We start from the raw sequence: 5,833 nt of genomic DNA on the forward strand, positions 1-5,833 counted from the left end.
TGTCTGTGTCCCAATTACCTAGAGTAGGATTTGGTACACAAGAACCAACTTTAAATTTTTATTATATGTATATTTAATATATTTATATACATTCATTGTGTATGCGTGTGCATGTGTGTACATATGTGTATGCTAATGAATTCCATAGTGTATGTGTGTGTGTGTGCGCGCGCATATGTGTGGGTGTGTGTAGATGTCAGAGCACAACTTGTGGGAGTCAGTTCTCTCCTTCTACCATGTGGGTCCCAGGAATTGAACTCAAGTCATAAGGCTTGGTGACAAGAGCCTTTATCCACTGAGCCATCTTATAAAGTACTAACTGTAACAAGAAAGATTGAATAGTTAGGGATAAACTCACCCAGCTACCCTGCCATTGTGCCAGTCAGTGTACCTGAAGTATAACCAACCTTCAGTCATTAAATGTGAGTATTTTCTCTCCCTCTGTGGAGTCACACTATGGTAGCAAATTCTCCTGAAGTTCTTCACGAGATGATATGCACTCAAATGTGTGTTCCCTCCTGTCTGACAATGAAAAGGTTTTATAATGTAAACATTTAAAACCTTCAAAAAGTGTCAAGTAAAATAGCCGGTGGGCAATATTTATTGAGAGACTGGTCAGTGTGCCACAGGACTGAACAACTTCTTCATCAAGGTGACCGAAAAGGGATGTGTCTAATTCCTGTACCTGTCATTTACCATCTCATTTGCAAATACTGAAAAGTTTCTGGTAGTTTCAACAATGCATGAATGAAAATGAATGCAGTATGTTCTTAAACAGGTTCTTGAATAGGGCACAGTAGCTGAAGGATACTTCAAACTAGTGATTGCTAGAAGACACTGAGGTTTAAGCTGAGACTGAAATCGAGACAGTGACAGATGAGGCTAAGAGGGAAAGATGAAAGGCTAAGCACATGACAACAGCTTCCTTCCTTATCTGGAGTTTATAAGTGACAGAGCTATGAAGTTGGCCTTCTGTTCCCAATCGAAATCCTACTATGCTTTAAATGTCAGGGTGGGCCTGGAGAGATGGCTCAGCATTTAAGACCACTGGCTGCTCTTGCTGAGGACCCAGGCTCAGTTCCCAGCACTCACATGGCAGTTAACAACTGTCTGTAACTCCAGTTCCAGGAAATCTGATGCCCTCTTCTGACCGCCATGGACATTGCACGACATGGGTACACTTACATACATGCAGGCTATACACTCATGCACATAAAATAAAAATAGCTATTTTTATTTTATTTTATTTTTTCTTTTTGAGACAAGTTCTCCCTGTAGCCGCAGCTGGCCTGGATTCGCTGTGGAGACCAGGCTGGCCTCGAACTCACAGAGATCTGCCTGCCTCTGCCTCCCGAGTGCTGGGACTAAAGGCATGCGCCATCACACCCAGCAAATAATAGCTATTTTAAATATCAGGGTGAAGTCATTTCATAAGCTCCTTCTAAAACATCTTTGCGTTTCAGTTGTTATGTCTCTTCTCCAGAAAGTTTTGTTCTCCACTTAATTTGAAGTATATGTGATTTTTAATTACCTATCTTGGCATTTCTTTAATAGCCCTACAACTTATAATAGTAAATTTATTTTTGATCTTATCATGTGCTTTCTTTACTTGATTATTAACTACCTAGAGTCAGGGTGTTTGTATTATTTTTCATTACTGTATACATATTGCTTAGCACAGGATCTGAATGTATGTTGTGTTCAAATGGAATAAAATAGGACATATTCATGTGAAAATCAAAAATCCACATATATAACTTATTTTGGAAAATCAAAAAGGGTTATTTTAAACATTAGCCAAATTTAAGTTGCCCCAAATTCTTTTATTTAAAAAAAAATTGTTCTACCATCTAGGGACACTAACTTGACATGATAGGCCTTAACACAAATGACAGCATGTATGACTTCCAGTGGGGGGGGGGCTATAGGAGGGTGCCAGTGGGGAACAGGATATAAAGATGATAAAGATTGATTAAGATGCTCTATATGAAATACACAAAAGTTCAGTAAAAATTTACAAAAAGTTGTCCTACATCTGCTGTACAAAAATCATTCCATATATTATCTAACCATATAATGTCTACATACACACACAATTAACATATGCAAAAAGAAGTCATATACATGTTAATGTTTTTAGCTTTATCTATAGTCAATTTCAATATATAGTACATATTATATCTTCTAATAAACCCAAGTTGTTCATGAGAATCATTCATCCAAAGTCAGGAATATAGCCTAGATAATGCTGGAGTTTAGGTGGGATGATTGGAACCAACAGTCCATACCAGGTGACTTGGTGCAGCTTAGAGAAAGGAACCACATCCTCTGGGTAGACACAGAGGCACTCCAGTGGTCAATGCTTAAGGTAGAACTGGGCCAAGATTTCAGCTCCCACTCTAGCTGACCTTGGACATAGACAGGCCTGCAGCACATAGACAGCAGTCTGGGAGAGGGCGGGGCATTCAGTGGCTGTGAGAGCAAGCAGAGCAGAAGACAGAGGCCTGGTCACCCTTGTGCTTCTCCATTCCATTCCATTCTTTAAGTCCTATTTGGTTCATCTGGATGAGTTTGATCAGAAGGGGATCCCTTCTTACCACTTCTGGAGGTTTGGCTGAATATGCAACTTCCTGGATGGAAGGAAGGTCATTTTTCATGTCCAAGTATGGGGATGGCTCTCACCCTCTGTTGCAATCTCCAAGATGGCTTTAATCTTAGGAGATAATCCAGTGTTCGTGTTTGATTCTTAAGAAGTTGGGCTGATGATCTGCTGTAAGTGGAGTTTTCAGTTTTCTGTCTGGAAAAAAAAATTAGAAGTTAGTTCACCTTTGGAACGTTAGTTAGTTACTTAGAAATCATATCAGTGACACTAAGAATAAGCTCGGCTCAATTACCCATAAGTGATGTGATTGCCTTTCATGACCAATGGCAACAATCAATTCTAACTATATCTCTCAAGAAAGAATAAGGAATGTAGCTCAGTTCCTAGAGTGCTTACTTAGCATGATGGAAGCCCTGGGCTTTTATCCTAAGCATAAATCAGGCATGGTATCCTCACTTGCAATCCCAGCACTAAGTGGAGGTAAAAGAATCATCACTTCAAGGTCATCCTCAGAAAGTACAAGGACAGCCTGGGGTACATGAGAAAGCAGGGAGCGGGGGCAGAGAACAAGCTTGTCTCCTTTTGACAATCTTTTACAAATGCTTTATTTCTTGAAACTCTGGATCACAGCTTTTAACAGAAATACAATTTGGCAAAAACCAATGTTAATTTACTGTATGTGCCCTTAGTCTTAAGGTACAAACCATATGAAGGCCTGTCCCAGAATTTTTATCACGAACTTGTCATTAAGAACAAGAGCTTGCTTGAGCCACTGAGATATGATTTTAGAAGGATCTTCATTTGGAGGGGAAAAACATTCAACTAGAATTTGGGAGCTGGGCATTGTAGCGCATGCCTTTAGTTCCAGCACTTGGGAGGTAGAGGCAGGCGGATCTCTGTGAGTTCAAGGCTAGCCTGGTCTACAAAGTGAGTTCCAGGCCAGCCGGGCCTACTAAGAAACCCAGTCTCAAAAAGACCAAAAAAATTTTTACTTTTTGAAGACTCAGGCTCCTGAGTGCCAGGATTGCACTAGGTGGCTAGGAGCCACCACACCCAGATTACTTGGGGGAAGCTCTAATGATTACCAAACCCTGGGTCCCATCCTCCCCAAGAATTCTAGGTATCAAGAGTTTAGTTTTGGGTACGGAGACAGCTTAGTGGGGAAAGGCACTTGCAAAAGACCAAAAAAAAAAAATATATATATATATATATATATAGAATTTAGGAGTAAAACAGTGGGAAGCATTTTAGATGGGTTCCAGGGTGCTAATTAGATGCGATTGTGCCAGTGATTTGATCATGATGGAATTCACCTCAAGACGTACTAAAGGGAGAGCATTTAAAGTCCTAAAATCTTTAAGATGATTTATTTTATATTCAAAGACATCTAAGCAGGAAGAATGTCAGGTACAGTGTGGAAAATACAGCAGTCACATGTTCAAGGAAGCTTATCACAGTCCCTGAGAGAAATGTTAAGCTTGTCTCTAGGGCCTTTGCTTTAGCTAAGGATGGGCCAAATGTCCTAAGAGGTTTTAAGTTTATCCTAACAGGTCATCCCTTTGGCTTAAAAACCAAGTTTCACTCATAAAATGTACTTCAGGGTTTAGGGTATGAAAGAGATTAAGCCACTGACACCACTATAAAAGCAATTAGTTAATAGCCATCCACCTCAACCACCACCAACTTTCACCCAAGCTTAGTGCAGTCTGTGTTGAAGAAGTGAAGCAGACCCAAATATGGTGAACACTCTTCTGTTGCCAAAACGGGAGATCTGTCTTATCTCCTCATCAGTAGCCATCCACCAGGAAATCGGCTCCCCTGTTAGATACCCAAGTGGGCAAAAAAGCACCTTTCCTGCACAGCTTTCTGGTGGTTGGTCCAGATGCTCCAGTAAACAGGAAGTCACAGCTTTTGATAACATCTACTTATTTCTTGAAACGCTACAGGTAGAATTTGTCTAGTTATGGGAAATGTTTATCTGTACATATTGGGATATGTAAGGCATGTCGCTCTGTCCTTCACACTAGCAATTAATCTTCCTTCAAACATCTCTGTATTTGCACACCAGAATGTGTGTGTGTGTGTGTGCGCGCGCGCGCGTGTGTACACTTTAGAATAAACGCTGAGAGAGCAGCCTAGCTTCTGCTAGCCTAAGCTGGAGGAACTTGAGTCCTCAGTTCTCATGTCAGTGAGGCGCCTTAGAGGTACAGGTGGTTCCCAGGGCCAACTTCTCCAAATCTGTGCAAAAGCCACCTGAGGCAGATTCAGGGTCAGCCTGCTGTGGGGCACCCCACCCTGCGTGTGTACACTTTGGAATAAACGCTGAGAGAGCAGTCTAGCTTCTGCTAGCCTAAGCTGGAGGAACTTGAGTCCTCAGTTCTCATGTCAGTGAGGCGCCTTAGAGGTACAGGTGGTTCCCAGGGCCAACTTCTCCAAATCTGTGCAAAAGCCACCTGAGGCAGATTCAGGGTCAGCCTGCTGTGGGGCACCCCACCCTGCGTCACGCTCACGCGTCTGTGCCACAGGCAGTAGCTTGCAGGAACTACGGCAAGAACCTGTGGGTGGCCCTTTTCACCAGTCTAAACCACCTCAGCCTGCTTGGCAACCAGGAGCATCTGGGTTGCCCTTGTATTTCTAAGTCAGGCTGCAGGGACCAGACACCTCCAGTCCTTGCCTGCTGGCGGGAGGGAGAGGCACCCGCTAGCTCCCCGCAGCCGGCTCCAGCCCACCGAGCTCATCCTTCCCTAGGACTTGGGGACCATCCTGGGCAAACTCCCGGAAGGGTCCCCTCTCTTCGCACCTCTCCCGACCCCTCTTACTCACTCGGTCTGGCGGCCTCAACTCCGTCGCTCCGACCGGCTGCAAAGTACCGCTAGCGCCGGCGGCAGCCCCCCCTTCCCCTCTCCTCCACCCGGGGCGGGGGCGCGCAAGAAGCGGTGACGTCAAGGGGCGCGCGGTGGCAGCACCTCCCCGCGCGCTAGTTAAAAAGAAGAAGAAAAGAGGGAGGGAAACATGAGCGGCTGTGTGCGAAGCCGCAGCGCCGGCCGAGGAGACCTCAGCATCCTCGGGAGCCCGGCGCCGGCCCTGCCTCCGCGCGCCCCGCCGCCGCCCTGTGCGTCCCCGCTCCCGTCTCACCTGCACACCTCCCGGGCGCGGACGAGCGAACCTCGGTGACCGTCTCCCGCTGTCCTTCCCGCTCCTCTTCCAGCTCCTCCTCCTCCACCTCGCCGC

General features: G+C 44.8%; 1 long non-coding RNA gene across 1 annotated transcript; it reads right to left on the bottom strand.

Annotated features, from left to right (window-relative positions):
* Positions 1–2,116: 2,116 nt before the first annotated feature.
* On the bottom strand, positions 2,117–5,470 carry LOC115066776. The gene is made up of 2 exons (XR_003846224.1): positions 5,426–5,470; positions 2,117–2,797 (listed from the first exon to the last, which is right to left on the bottom strand). It is a non-coding gene; the product is annotated as an uncharacterized LOC115066776 (long non-coding RNA).
* Positions 5,471–5,833: the final 363 nt, after the last annotated feature.

This window comes from Nannospalax galili, unplaced genomic scaffold (assembly GCF_000622305.1).
Source record: "Nannospalax galili isolate Female #2095 unplaced genomic scaffold, S.galili_v1.0 scaffold423, whole genome shotgun sequence".
In the NCBI taxonomy this organism is placed as follows: Eukaryota; Metazoa; Chordata; class Mammalia; order Rodentia; family Spalacidae; genus Nannospalax; species Nannospalax galili.